This window comes from Ambystoma mexicanum, chromosome 5p (genome assembly GCF_040938575.1).
Source record: "Ambystoma mexicanum isolate Mex_15411 chromosome 5p, UKY_AmexF1_1, whole genome shotgun sequence".
In the NCBI taxonomy this organism is placed as follows: Eukaryota; Metazoa; Chordata; class Amphibia; order Caudata; family Ambystomatidae; genus Ambystoma; species Ambystoma mexicanum.
In genome coordinates, this window is record NC_090930.1 from 913,887,749 (window position 1) to 913,902,527 (window position 14,779).

A 14,779-nucleotide genomic window follows, 5' to 3' on the forward strand; every position below is an offset into this window, starting at 1 on the left:
AGGTAAGCTAGATAGAAGGGGGGTTTGGGTGGAACAGGGATTGCCTGGGTTCTACCAGACACAACTATTTTGCATTTTTTAAAAATATGGCACGACTGGCATAAAATAATTCAGTATAGTTACAATTCGGGAAAAAAAACTCTGCAAACCTTCATAGAACTGATCATTTAGCTCAGTCCATAATCATAAATGTGTTCATATGCGACTGAAGATCCTAAAAGGATAGTTCCATTGAATTCAGTCGCTAATAGGAGAAGTATAAAATGGTCCTCCTAAAATGAAGTGCATCTATCTAGGAAAGTGATAGAGGAAGGGCAAACATCATTATGGGGTGTTTATCCAATGAGGTTGAAAAGAAATGGATTGTGGATTTTAATGCACTAAAATCATAAAAAATTAACTGGGGGCACTGTTGAGCAGCAACCGCAGGAGGACGTGATCCGTGTAAGCTCCATCGCAGCCTTCAGGATCCTGTCCATTAAAATCCTGTTCATCTAGTTCTAACTTAAGACTATTGGCTCTGGTAAATTGCAAGGCGATCCCAGGGAAATTGGTCTTGGCCTGATGACAAGCTGTGCCACGAGTCTGGAGAGAAGACGTCGCCATAGAGTGCAGGGCACCATCTTGATTCTGATACCAGCCGTCAGAGCCATCACAAGGGTCCGGATCACACTATATTCTCCCCACAGCCCCAGGACGCAGAGGGAGCATCCATGTGAGAACCAAAATGGGCCCGGAGCTGCGGTAGGAGAGAGGTGAGGATAGGGCATAGAGAGCGAGATGTCGCAGAGGCGCTTGGGGACGCTCCTGGAAATTGTGAGGTGAACAGGGTGTCTACACCATATTCAACCCTGGCAGCTGTGATTGCCGCTATATGTGGAGTAGTGCAGCACTTTTCCTTCAACAAGGACGGAAATCAGTCACTGAAACATGACAACTTATAGATCTCATACCAGCTTGACTATTCTTTGAAGTCTGGCTTCTTCTCGACAGCCAGCCCATAATCATGGTGAAAGACGAAATAAAGCATCATGGAACACAAAACAGGAAGCAACAATATACTGTAAGCACACTGATCCAATCTAAACCATCCACACCCATTGGTATGGGGCCAGACAGAGCCTACGCCAGGCACCCGCTCCCAGTCAAACATGAGTGCATTACGGATTCCTGAACATCCGTGGAAGGGAATATAGATGGGTTCAGGTCAGAAATCCCTCCTGCGCCATGACATGGATACAATGGCCTCAAGAATGGGAGCGGGTGAGCAGCACTTCTCAGATTCAGAGAACAGCATCCAAGCAATGGAACACCAGATTTCAATGGCAACACAACAAATTAGGGCACTAGAGGGCCAGGTCTGGGAGAGTGAGGGCTGCTCCTGATGGAACATCAGCATCCTCGGGCACCCAGGAAAAGTTGGAAGGCCCGAGCACGAACTCTTCCTGGAGCAATGGCTGGCAGACATGATGAAATCGGAAAAAGCTCTCCAATTTCTTCTCTGTCGAAAGAGCACATTGAATGCCTGCCGGTCAGCCTACACCAGGAGCCTCGCCTAGAACAGTAATCACTAAATTCCTAAACTACTACGACCGAGAACCTTTACTGCAGATGGCATGCACAAAGCGGCCAATCACATACGCTGGCTCAAATATCTTTCTTCCCAGACTACACAAGAGCAGTACAAAAGGCCTGCCAATCTTTCGATTCAATCAAAAAAAGACTTCAAACACATGGAATCAAATATGCCCTTTATGGTACAACTAAAAATATCAATGGAATCACTCAAGGCTTTAATGATGCTCTTGAAGCATGGACTTTGAATTAAACATTGGGGAAGAAGCAGATACAGCAGATCAAGGGGATAACATCCCACCACTATGAGACTGCGCACCGCCACTGCAACCTGCCCAGCCTCGAGAACATGTCCATGCCCCCTACGATGACTAGGCACAAGCATCCTAGGACATGGGTTGAAGGCCATTGAACCTCATGCACTCAATTTCTCAATGGACGAACGGACAAGCGACCCATCTGTTGGTTTTGATATGAAGGCCGAAAATGCAGGGCTTTGGCTGAGGTGTTGCTCCTCCCCACTACTTATCTTTCATAGGTTTTAACTGTTAGTTGTACGTGCAAGTTAGGTACAGTGCACATATTCATTGATTAATTACAAGTTCGGACAACAGGTACTTCTAATTGGGAGGAGTTTGTGGAGTGTGGAGGTGTTAGTTTTTACATGTTTGGATTGATACACTTCACTGGACAGAACACAAAGCATGGGCACAACATTCCCTCGTGGGACAACAGATTACAAAGGTAATTCCTGTCAAAAGTTCGAAAGCACGCTTGAATGGTGGTAACTTTACAGAGAGACACCTCAAGTGCCTAACATGGAACATGAACGGGGTGGGCACCAGTTTTAAAAGTAGGCTCATCTCAAAATTCCTTAACAGGTACACCCCAGAAACACACCTGGCTGGCTTGAAATGTAAATAAGACATCAGTGCATGGCAAATTTATTATATTTCCAGGGACGTTCTAGTTCTAATTCATAACGGTTTGCCTCTCAGACTAACAGCACAGCAAGACACGAGGTAAATGTGTGTTTCTGATAAAACTATGGGGCGTCTCTCTAGGCACAATAGTGGTTTATGCCCCTCCACCGCCGTCAATGGAACTTCTAGATGATATTCAGATGTTGCTTTTAAACCATCATGCTGACCTCTGGGTTTCAGGGGGGGAAATTTAACAATGTTATGGACTTAACCCATGATTTAACACCTCTTCGGGGTAGGAATCCCAACGTATCCACAAAATGGTACACTTTTGCAGCAGTACTTTGTTTACATGGAGGGCACTACACGCAATAGTGTGTGGCTTCTGGTTTCACTCTGGGGCTCATGCAGTGCGATTATTTCTTTCTTCCCAACAAGATGCACACACATTGGTCTCAGTAAGGTTTCTACCCAGGGAAATATCCGACCACTCACCACTTCTTATAGAACTAAACATCAGTACCGTAAAACAAAACAACCTCAGTGGCGATTAAGTTGTTAATATTTCTACTTTCCCAAATTTGAGGGCATCACATCCAAAACAGAATATTTTACTCTTAATGGGATGGTAGACCGCCCGGTAACGCAATGTGGGAAGGATACAAAACAGTACTCAGAGGGGAAATAGTCTTGTGGATTTCAGCAAAGGGTAAACAACATTTGCAAGTGTTAAAAGACAAGGAGACTGAACTGCAAGGGTTGGAGAGGAATTCCTTGGAAAGGATTCTCTTACTGCACATTGTTTTCAACTGCCAGGAAAGTACTTTGGAATGTCTCGCTGGACAATGCGCATCAGGCCCACTGGGGAAAACAACCACATTTATGAAGCAGGCTGTAGGGCAGGGAACATGCCAGCATGGTTGGAAAGGAGTGAGGAGGAAAAACGGATGTGTCATGTAATTACCAGACAGAAGGTGCAGCAATCCAGGATGAGGTAATAGCAGAGCCTTTGCAGTCTACTAGGAGATGCTCCATCAGGACCTGCAGGGATCTCTCGGGCATAGGGGAACTAACATCTTACATAGCATCACTCTTCCTTGCTCGTCTAACGAACAGAAATAGGAAATGGAAGTTGAAATTACAAAGGAAAAAAATTGCCAAGGCCATTTCCCCCCCAACTCCACTCTGGGAAAATTCTGGGTCCAAATGGATTCCCTACAGAAGTATGGAGAAACTGAGCACCAAAGTCACTACCCCCTTATTTAATCTCTTCTCTCACAGCAAAGCAACTGTCACTCTGCCCTCAGATCTTCGGCAGACCGGTATTGTGGTTCTCCCAAAGAAAAATACCTACGACCCCCACCCCAAGAGTTGTACTCCCCTTCCTATAGACCTTTTTCACATATAAATGGCGAAACTAAAATATTTGCTAAGGTGTTCGCTAACCTCTTGATAAAACATTGTCTCCTTTTTGGTCCATCCATACCAATGTGGATTCATGCCTGCCAATTCCATCTGTATGACCATTCGGCACCTACACCTAGTGATTGACCAAGCTTCCACCCTGCAGGAACTGCTGGCTCTACTCGGTTGCTTTAGAAAAAAAGGCATTTGAGGGGACTGGGAGCATGGGGGGGTTGTTTCTCGGCAATAGGTATGGTTGCTCTTGTGTAGAGGTCATGCCTCTGGTGCCTTCTTTCGGTCCTGCTGCACCTTCCACATACCTTGGACATTGTAAACATTACAGCCCACTGAAACCAGGCACTCCTCGATGTTCTGGTTGCTTCACAGTCACGAACTGAGGCCTGCAGGCGGAGCTCTGGGAAGCAACGTTTCCCGCAGAGAGGAAATCTGCTGGCAAGCCACGCTTGGCTCTGCCTCCATTACCACGCTACCTCGCCCCTCTGGCTCCTCTGCGGCCCGTGCAGACTGTTGCGGGGGGGGGGATGCTGGTGGCAATTACTGAACGGCGAGGAGGAGGGGTAGAGATACACCCCCCCCACACCCAGGCACACCAGTCTATAACTGCAGTGGATCGCGCTGCAGACTGCTACACGCAGGGAGGAAACCTTGTGGGAGATCAGCCTCCCAATACATACAGAGTGGGAGAGGGCACAGCACCATCACCCCCAACAAGACAACTCCTGCAGCTGGTAGGGGAGGGCCATCTCGCTGGGTTGCCGCGTACCTGCAACATACTCCACCTTGGAGTCACCACTTCTGAATACCAGGCGAGACCAGCATCTGATCACCGGACCCCACCCTTCTCTGGACAGGCCGGTCCAGCCACAACATTGTGCCCTGATCGGTGCAGATTCCTGCAGCTTCCCCTCTAGGACCCTCCGCCGCGGCCCAATGAACACCACTGAGATCTACTACTGACGCAGGGGACTGAGGCAGGCTTGTAATACCTTGCCCAATAACGGTCAGACCGGAAGGCTCTGGGAGGACACCCCTGCCCGCAGTCTGCAACAAGCGCGAACAGCTCCTCATTACTGGCAGTCCAGGCGCACATGCCCCGGCTCTCTGCTTCTCCTGGTGACACATTCAAAACCCATAATTCTTGTGAGACAGACACTGCGAAAGGTGCGCACTCCCACTGGTGGGGACCCAATGGTTGCCTTACAAGGATGACAAAGGGAAGCGCAAATAAACAGAGTTCCATGAGCCAGTACAGTAAGTCTGAACTTAAGAAACCAGTAGAGGCAGCTGGCAACATGGAGCAAGAACCCCCTCCCGTCTAACCCTCTGAAACACAACACAGTGCATGTTGGCATGCATGGAGGAAGGGTTTGCTAAAGTACATAGCAAACTAGATGACACGACCAGCACCATTGACTCCATTAAAACGCGCCTCGACAGAACAGATCAGTGCTTGGATGATGCCGAAACTAGGGTGGGCAGAGTGGAGGATGAGGCATCTAGCCTCTGAGCTTATCTTACTACAGTCTAAGCGGGTACTGCTGGTAGAGAAGAAAAGTTACTTGCGACCACGCCTAAATAATATGTGGATTATTGGGGTTCCAGAGAGCAACTCTGAAGCCTCCATGGAGCAATGGATCGATACCCTGCTGCCACTCTTAGAAGTCTGCTTTGTCACCACAATTCGCAATTGAACGAGCTCACAGATCCCTAGCACCCAAGATTAAACATGGTGCTACTCCATGCCCAATTATCGCCTGTATCCTCAACTACCGTGACCAAGATGCCATTCTGCGCCCAGCCTGTGAGCAGGGGGGTCCTCATGATGGGCTCAAATAGGATCTACATATATCCTGACTTTTCAGTGGCTGTGCAACAAGAAAGAAAATCCTTTTTGCCAGTCAAAAAACGACTCCACGAGGAACACTAGAAATAAACCATGCTATTCCTGGCTAAGCTGTGTGTGTGGAATGGAATGACAAGACCCATTTCCTCACACTGCCAGGAGAGGCTATGAAGTTCCTGGACGGAATCCTGTTGGCGCCCTAACTCTACAATCAACAGTCAAAAAGTACTTGTTCAGTGCCTTTATACAGCTGACGCCTACAAAGCTCATGGGAACTCCCAACGCTGATCAACTAGAGACCCGTGGTCCATGCTTCTTTGCCAATCGACTTCTTAGGAGGTGGAGGTTACCCTCTACCACAACAATGCGACAGGGCGAAGTGGCACCCATATGGGTGAAGATTGACTTGAAGGAAGGTATGTCTGGAAAGCTTGCCAGCCCCCCATGCAAGGTTGTGCTCCGAGGCTGGGGTTTTGGTTTTGTTGCTTTTTCTTATCGTTGGGTTGGTTATTGGAAGGGCTTAACCTCCCAAGTTGGGTGGGAAATGTGGGTGGGGGTAGAAATGGGAAGTTAAAAGAGGAAGAAAAAAGAAAAAAAAAAAACAAACACATGGAAAGCATGAGGTTAAAGACTGGCAATATGGTGGGTTCTGCCCAGATTCTGGAGGAGGGCGTTGGAGGTGTGGGGGGTGAGGGGTGCCACTGGGAATGAACCACTGCTGTTAATAGTGAACTGGCGAAAGATACACTTATATGCAGATCGGCACAAAGCCAAAATTCTATATTTACAGGAGACTCATGCCCTCTCTGCAACATGTGAGGGATTTGCTAAACAATGGGGAGGAAAGAGATTCTACAATTCATACTCGACCCAGGCGAGAGGGGTAATTATCCTAACACAAGTCAGCAGGGAGGTAGACAACGACCCATTGGGGAGGTAAGTCATAGTGTACAGGGCCTTGGCGGGTCAGGAAATTCTGCAAATGAATTTCTATGGCCCTAACATTGATCCCTAGTTTTACATGGAAATCATAGATAAGCTGACCCGCTACCCCATGGTCCCCATAACATGGGGGGGGCATTTTAACACCATCTTAGATCTCCGTCTAGACAGGTCCACATCCTCTCAGAGGACGCCGACACGAGCTGCAACCCACAAAAAGTCAAGGGATGCACTCCCTTGGCCTGGTTGATGCCTGGAGAGCGACCCATGGCGACGAACAATCCTTCTCATTCTACTCATCCATCTAGGACTCTTCCTCCCGCATTGATATGTGGCTCATCTCTATTGTGCTGATGGCAGGAGTCAGGGAGACCTGCATGCTCCCCAGAACCTACTCCGATCTCTCCCCCATCTGTCTCTTCCTGACATTATCCACGCTCCCTAGACCCCAAAACAGCTGGTGCTTTAAATCACAGGCACTGCTGGATGTAGCGTTTTTTTAAACTAACGTGGGCTCAGTGATGAAAATTAGCACCTTGTGGGAAACCTTTAAAGTTTACATATATGGGATTGCAATGTTGACAGAGTTCAGTGTCCTCAAAATGATTCGGCGGGAGATTGTGAAAAGTGATCAATTACGTGAGCTTGAAAGAGACCCGTCAACCGTTTCTCCCTTCCGCCACATACACGCCGATTAAAGAGACAGACTTTCAGAAGACATGCAGAGCCGAGAAGTGAAGTTCTTTGATACCCACATGGCAGCACAAAGGTACTGCGAGGGGGATAGGCCTGGTAAATTACTTGCCCAAATATCTCGCCAGAAGAGGGGTGGTGGGAGTATCCCAGTGATTACAGGCAACTCGGGTAACCTGGTACACAGTCTGGCAGCTGTCAACTATGTGTGTGCCGAGTTCTAAACAGATCTCTATGCGAATGCTGATACACGCACATCTGATGACATAGATAGGTTTCTAAATGTACTACCACTCAGCCAACTCTTCCCTGAGATGCCACAACCATCTTTGATCAGCCAATTTCCCTGACTGATATTCAAGCTATTGAACACTTACCCACTGGGAAGTACCCTGGCACTGATGACCTCACAGCTGATTTCTATAAAAGATATAAGACCCAACTCACCCCACATCTGCTGCTATTAAGGCACGAGTCCCTCAAGTCACAGTCCCTACCAGCCACCATGCATGAAGCGATCATCACAATTCTGCTTAAAACCAGTAAGCCGGCTGAACAGTGCAGTTCGAACAGGCACCTTTCTCCAATTAACAAAGACGTTAAAATATTTTCAAAAATTATGGCCACACGACTGATGTCCTACATGTCACCCAATACACCCGGATCAGTCAGGTTCATCCCTGGTAGATCCATGGCATTGAATTTATGGTCCTCTAATATACTGGCCAAAATGCACCTGGAAACCCAGGTGGTGGCAGCCTCGCTGGATGTCCAAAAGGTGTTTGATTCAGTATCCTGGCAGTTCATGTACGCTGTGTTAACGAAATGTGGGTTTGGGCCGGGTATCCTTGCCACTTCACGTCTCCTATTCACGTCCCCTGTTGCCTGGGTCAATACTATTGGGACACTGTCTGCGCCCTTTGCTATAGATAGGGGCACCCAACAAGGTTGCCTGCTATCGCCCCCAATATTTTTGATCATCATTGAACACTTTGCAGACCCAATGCGCCATAAACATAGGCATCAGGATGACAGGGGAACCTGAAATTATTTTTTTACATATAGCAGTCATCTGAATATAAAGGATCCCTCTGTCCATCTGGGACTCATCATGTCAGATGTATCAGACGTCAGCGAAATATTGGAACTCAGGTTCAACTGTCCTAAGTTGGAACTCTTCCCTCTCACGGATGTCAGAGTCCCACCCCAGAGACCTACAGGGATTCAGATGGGCCATACATTATTTGGGGATAGCTATTGCCAGACACTTACCTGAACTATATGAACTCAATTATGCTGCGTAAACTAGGCTACTATGGGACAAACTCAGAAGATGGGCTACTCTCCTACAATTGGGGGCAAACTGGCACTCCTTAAGATCACTGCTTCCCAAACTGTTAATTTATTTCTCAACATACTGATGTGACCTGGGCAAACCTTCTTCCAGGATTTAGAAGCCAACATATGTAAATACGTGTGGATCTCTGGAGCAGTGTGCCTGAAAAAAAACAGAACAAAACAAAAAAAAAAAAAGTACACTGTGGCAACCACATGACTGGGGAGGGTTCGCTGCTCCGGACTTTGGCCTGTACTGGATAGTTACGCAGGTGTAATTTGCTAGTCTTTATTACTCTGAAGAACCACCCCTCCCTCACACACACAGAGAAACTCAGCAAGGGGCAAAGACTTGCACTTCTTGATCTTTCCCACTCGATTGGCTGACAGCTGCGGATTCGACCCTGCTATCACCACTGCACTTGCCTGGCGTAAACTATGGCAAATGGTTGGCTCAACCGCTCCATATCATAGAAATCTCCCACTGTGGGATTGCATACCTGATCCACCACTAAATGACTCAGGCTCACGTAGAATCTGGTTACGGCATGGATTCAATACACTGGGGTCTCTATACAAAGGGGGCAGCTTCTTCCAGCTTAGTGACAACCCAATGATCTCTTGCCACACATCACAATGGTTACAATATGCCGTCCTGCATAAAGCATGTAAACAAAAGGTCGGGGGCGGGGGGAATTCCCAGTGGAGTCAGCTGATGACACTATTAGAATACGTCCTGACTGCACATGGCAATCGGAGCCTGGTGTAGTCACTATATTGGATTGTTCAGGACCACCGGCAGCACCAGAGTATAATGCCCGCTCCAGATTGGCATCCGATCTGGAGATCAACATCACTGATGACCTCTGGTCAAGCATGTGCGCACAGACAGTCTCACATAATTAAAAATTTCAATTGATACAACTGAAAGAGTTACACAGGTCTCACTACACGCCATCTAGACTATTAGACTATGCCCATTTCCAAATGAAGGCACTGGGGTGTGCCCTCGATGCAATTTTCTTGATGCCAAATACTTTCACATGTTGTGGGACTGCTCGAAATTACAACCTTTGGGGGGGTGGGGAGATGATGTACCGTTGTGTGAGAAATGGGGTGCGGGGCGGGGGGTCGAGAAGCCCTGTTGTATGTGTTTGATTCTCCCCTGGGCAGCATTAACAGTAAAACTGCCTCCTCCTGGCTAAAAGATGCATATTAATATGGACAAGCGCAAATCCTCCCAACAAGGACCACTGATTGAAAGACGTTAAAATGGGCCCATGACATGGAGGAACATGGGGCGCTGATGCAACAGACTGGCCTCCATCCAAGAAATATTTGGGGGCCACTCATGGCATATCTCTTGCGTGCAACTTCAACTGTTGATAGGACTTCAGTCCTTTGATTGAGTTGCTTTATGTATCCACCTGCTGTTAAGACTGGTTGAATCCATGTCCGGGGTTGCCCCTGCGGATCCCCTCTCCCACCCATGGCCCTGGCCCCTGTTGCGCCCCACTCTGGTCCTTGTTGACTCAACAGTTACACCACCAAAATATACTGTCCTGTGCTGTATGTATTGCCATGTGTTAATAAAGAAAGGCATTTGATTCAGTGCTGTGGGATTGCCTGTGGGAAATTATGGGACACATGGGTTTTGGAGAACATTTTATTCACTGGTCCGCCTGCTCTATGAATCACGGATTCCAGAAGTCGGCGTGGATGGAAGATCCTCTAGCTCCTTCCCACTGGGAAGAGGAAGACCGGGGGTACACACTTTCTCCCCCATTGTTCACTCTGGCCATTGAACCACTAGCAACACAACTAAGAATGGATCCACCATGGTCAACAGATTGGGAAAAAAAGGTCTTGCTATATGCCGATGACCTACTCATATCTGGGACACACCATACATTCCTGTTCAAATGTGACAAACATACTTCGGAAATATGAAACATTCAGTGAACTCAGGGTGAACTGGAACAATTCTGTTTTTTCCAATACAATGGGATGATCGGGCTCTCCCTACGGTCTGCCCATGCCACGTAAGAGATGGCTTCAAATATTTAGGCATGCACAAAGTAGCAGATCACTGAGTTTTCCACTCTTAACTTTACCTTATTACTGAACGTTTTTTGCAGGATGTGACACGAGAAATCTCTTGCATAAACCCCATTAGAAAAGGCTGGGTCTCTCGGATACTGATTCATGTTGGGGCGGTGGATGTGGTGTGGGCTCTTTGATACATATGTTGTGGATGTGCCCTAGAGTTTCCGACTTCTGGACTGGGGTATTGGATAGACTGGACCTTGTGTTGGAAGAAAATCTTCCTCGCTCTTTCCTTTCAATCATCTTGTTATCCAACAGGGGTAGAGGAGATGGAGCTAGGGACTGTATGGAATGGATAAATAAAGGGTTGATTTTGGCAATGAAACAAATCCTACGGGTCTGGAAGTCTAGGAAGAAACCGAGCGTGGATGGGTGGTTATCAGATATGCAGGTCTTGTCGAACTTTGATAAAATTCTGCTCGTCGGACAAGGTAGAGAAGGTCGTTACTCTCGACTTTGGGGGCCCTTTAATGACTTATTTGGCTGAAGGTTGGGTTCCAGATCTAGGGGGGACATTCCCTGCCTTGGGTTGGGGATGCTTAGATACTTCTGGAGTTGGGGAGCTGTTCTGTTTGGGTGTTAGTTGTGTGTTTTGGTTTCTTGTTGTTTTGTCTTCATGGTTGTATGTCAGGAATTTTTGTTCAAATTGTATTTGTTTTTGCAACTGTTATCCATGTCCATGTATTCAGTATCGTTTTGTTTAATTCTAAAGTTACTTTTGGATTTGTAATCTGAACGCGATGCAATGTACTGGAGATTGTTTTTCTTTGTTTGTTGTTGAAACCTTTAAATAAAGTGATTAAAAAAAAAAAAAGAAAAGGCTGCAATTTTTAAAAAAAATAACGTTTCCCAGGTACACTTCCATTCTTCAAAATGCCCCTCAAATGATGCCTAAGCAAGAATTCGATAAGATTGACAGCTCTCAGGAAAGATCTGTGGGGCAGAAAACCACACTTTACAGGATCACACTGCAACACTCGGGGATGGGAGGGAAGCATCGGATTGCCTCCTGTGAATCGCTACTACTGGGCAAGCCAGCTGATGAATCAATAATTGGCTGCATGGCAATCGCCAAGGGCCTCACATTAAAGCCGAGATCGAAGGGACTGTGCCAACCCAAATCCTATATAGCAAAACTGGGGAACTTACCCTCCTTGATAGGATTCTGCACACTACACAGATATGGAAAGAGGTACACAAACATTTAAGTGGGGAAACCAATTGACACTAGTACAACCATTGTGGGACAATGCGTGGATACCTGAAGTGAAAAAGGTGGGCATATTCAAGATGTGGGTTAAAACTAGTGTCCTTACGCTTAAAAATGGGATAGAAGGAACTCTTGTACCCTTTGATGAGCTTCAACGCACACATGGGATGCCAATTATACAGCTCTCCAACGCCCTGTGCACAAAAATAACAGTGGGTTCTCCTGGAGGTCTATGTTCCCCGCTTGCAGTGAATATCCTGCTGGAGAATATTGCAACCAAGGTCACCTCCACACTGTACCATGCCATAGCATTACAATATGAGAGCTCACCAGCATCAAAACAAGATGGAAGGGGGACGTGTACCCAATCGAACCTGCTGGGTCGAGGCACCAATGTTCCTAAGGGAAATTTTGATAGAGTCTAGACTTTAACTAGTGCAATTTAAAATACTGTACAGGGTGGACTACCCTGTAACTTGCGCTTTAAATGGGGGCAATCCGAGCACCCAAAACGTTTAAGATGTGGGGGTATGGCAGGTAAATGTTTTCATCATATGTGGGCATGTCCGCATACTATCAATATTTGGGGAGTATGCCTCGATAGGCGGACCACAGTCAGGGGCACAAAGATACAACATGAACCCAAGCTGCTGCTGGGAGTCTGGGGTGCAGCTTCTTTCAACATATATGAAAAAATATTTCTATTGCAGTAATTAGTCTAATAAAGTGCAACATAGCTATGAAGTGGGGAGCACCAGAACATCCCAAATGTAGTACATGGGTGTCAGATGTAGACATTTATATGTCCCTCAAAAAAAGAATTACAACGGAAGGGGATGCCCTGCAAATGTGCACAAAAACTGCAGAAAATACTAGGAGGAAGGCTCAATATCCACTCAGGTGCTGTAATTTTGATATGCATGTTTTTAGGAATATTGCGGGGTGGTCCACCCAAAGTGTGTGTTTTTTAAATGCTTCTTGATGAAATGTACTAAGTAATTTTACTGCTTTAAAAAACGTGTATTAAAAAATAAAGACGTCACCCCCTCACGCCCACAAAAAAAAAATGGAACTACAAATGCTCATAGGAATGGAAAGCATGCCCAATCAATGTTGTATTTGAAGGATTGCAGAATTCACTGATGGCCAATACAAATAAACAGTTAAATAAGGCAGTGTTGAAAGGCACACAACACAAACATGTCCTGAACCAGACAAATCACTCTTATTAAAAAGGATAGATATAACAATTTATTACCCTGACTAAGACTATGTTGGCGTCTGACTGCGAAATCCAATGACAATGCTACTGAGGCAATCAATATATTTCTCAAAATTATAGCCATTGCATTTTAGTACTTTATCTTGCTCAACTGGTAGCAGTGATGTGGACAGTAATAAACATTAGGCATGTCTCGAGAAACTGGCTGAAAAATCTAGGTTACCCCTTGTAATTGAGAGTATTAAACGACTTGCCTCCTTATAGGGCTCTTCGGTCAGATCCCAGGGACCTTTGCAAATCAAATATTGATAGGTGGAGGCAATCAATTTGGAACATGAGAGCCATTTCAATTACCCACAAGTTACAAGATACTGGACATCTCAATACCATTATCGCAATTTTAAAGAAAGGATCTTGCGTTGTTCCCCCTCGATACCATCCCATTTTGTGGTGTGATTTCTATGGGCAAACTTAAGGGAAATTTGATTGATTATCTCTTTTTTTATTATACCAAATTCCCAACTGGGTTTACGCTTAGGACTGGGCATGATAGAGCAATGCTTAAATCGGTCTACTTCTAGAGAAAGATCATGGTAATAAAACAGGGCCAATGTATTTGGCATTCATGGATTTATCAATGGCTTCTGATAAAGTGGATCGAGTTGTATTGCAGAATACAATACTTGCTGAAAATTGTCATTGATTTAAATCTTGAGCATTTTCAGCCTACTCACGCAATGAAACCGTTATTTTGTTTGGCCTTGCTGGTGGATGTACATCTACATACCATATTGATCGGGGAGTCTGTCAGTGATGTGCTCTTTCTCCAGTATGTTTTTACATTTTGAGGGAGCTGTATTCAGTTTTAAAGGTTGCTACAGTGGATGTTCTGGTAGATAAAAATAAGCGTAGACCATATTTAATGTATGCGGATGATGTGGTGCCATTAGGTAAAACATCTATTGCTTTACAAAAGTTATTGAATGTGTACAAGGAATTTACGAATTTGAAAAGTAAGGTAGTTAAAAGAAAATCTCATGTGCAGATTTATCATATAAAGAACTGTAAAAGAAACCAGAATTTCTATGTAGACATGTTAACCCTTAATAAAAAACCTGGGAATATCTAAATTACATTTTCTGGGTCAAAGTCATGGTGACATCAGATCAAGTTTTATGCCGGATTAAACAAAGCAATATGGGTATTGTTCACTTTTTTCCCCTTTCAATATGGTGGTCAAGCTGCAATAACAGCTCTAAAGGTTTACTAGGCGAAATCCATAGGATTACCTGCATATGGCACAGGAGTATGGGCTGTTAAATTAAAAGAAAGGTTTTGAAAACTATTTTATTATTGTGTTTTTAAACCAATCTCATCCAAATATCTGTTAAACTTCAATATGCCCAAGCGAGTATATGGTTATTGATATGTGGCAGTGAGCATACTTACTTGAATACATTGATTTTAGAAGTTGTTTGGAGAAAGTACAAAACAGCCTATGGTTG

General features: G+C 45.5%; 1 protein-coding gene across 3 annotated transcripts in view; it reads right to left on the reverse strand.

Moving 5' to 3' along the window:
• The window catches only part of LOC138481725 (maternal DNA replication licensing factor mcm6-like), an 860,230-nt gene that overhangs the window by 418,551 nt on the left and 426,900 nt on the right, over positions 1 to 14,779 (reverse strand). The window lies entirely within an intron of this gene.